This window comes from Alexandromys fortis, unplaced genomic scaffold, assembly GCF_014885135.2.
Source record: "Alexandromys fortis isolate MF-2015 unplaced genomic scaffold, M_Fortis_MF-2015_v1.1 scaffold_10321, whole genome shotgun sequence".
NCBI classification, from domain to species: domain Eukaryota; kingdom Metazoa; phylum Chordata; class Mammalia; order Rodentia; family Cricetidae; genus Alexandromys; species Alexandromys fortis.
The window spans coordinates 1-1,040 of NW_026078172.1; the positions used below are offsets into that span (position 1 = coordinate 1).

The 1,040-nt window shown below is 45.9% G+C and overlaps 1 pseudogene; it reads left to right on the top strand.

Moving 5' to 3' along the window:
• The first annotated feature begins 425 nt into the window (after positions 1-425).
• Positions 426-1,022, top strand: LOC126496597 (E3 ubiquitin-protein ligase RNF220-like; annotated as a pseudogene).
• Positions 1,023-1,040: the final 18 nt, after the last annotated feature.

The window sequence follows — 1,040 nt, forward strand, 5'->3', positions numbered from 1 at the left end:
ATTTGTGTCGATAATGAATAATGATGTGTCTCTGATTTATTTCTCAGCTTCTTTATCATTTGTATATAGGAGGGCTATTGATTTTTTTGAGTTGACCTTGTTTTTGTCACATTACTGAAGGTATTTATCAGTTGTAGGAGGTCCTTGGTAGAGTTTTTGTCGTCACTTATATATACTATCATATTAACTGCAAGTAGTAAAAGTTTAAGGCAGCCTACTAAATGGGAAAACATCTTCACCAATCACACATCAGAAAGAGAAATGATATACAAAATATATGAGGAACTCAAGAAACTAGATATCAAAATACCAAATAATCCAACCAAAAATGCAGCACAGATCTAAACAGAGAATTCACAACAGAAGAATCTCAGATGGCCAAAAGATATTTAAAGAAATGTTCAGTATCCTCAGCCATCAGGAAAATGCAAACGAATAGAACTTCAGGCAACCCGAATGAACGCTCAGATTGGGAAAATGCATGGAGGAAGTAAGATGAAGGGCAGAAGGAAGGCTCCTGCATGGCTGAGGACTATGCTGTGGACATCGAGCATGAGAGCAGCAATCGCTTTGAGGAGTATGAGTGGTGTGAGCAGAAGTGGATACGAGCCACCACACTCCTGGAAGATGGCTTCCGAGGCTCCGGCTTCGTCATATGCAAAGAGAAAGAACCCAGACAGTGATGCTGACATGGATGTCGATGGAGGTGACACTCTGGAGCAAGGGAAACCACAATTCACAGAGACTGATGTCATCCCTTGCACAGGCGAAGAGCCTGGTGAGCCAAGGAGAGAGAGGCACTCCGGGGCAGTCCTAATTGGTGGTCCCCCCAGCACCCGCATCACACCTGAGTTCTCTAAATGGGCCAGTGATGAGAGGCCGTCCCCCAGCGATGGACGCAGCAAGCAGGAGGCCATGCAGAAGCCCTGCAAGGACAGTGACATTGAGAAAATCACCGAAGATTCAGCTGTAACTACTCCTGAGGCTCGTGTCAGGGAGCTTGAACAGCAGCTATCACGGGGGTTCGGGGCGGGGGGGGG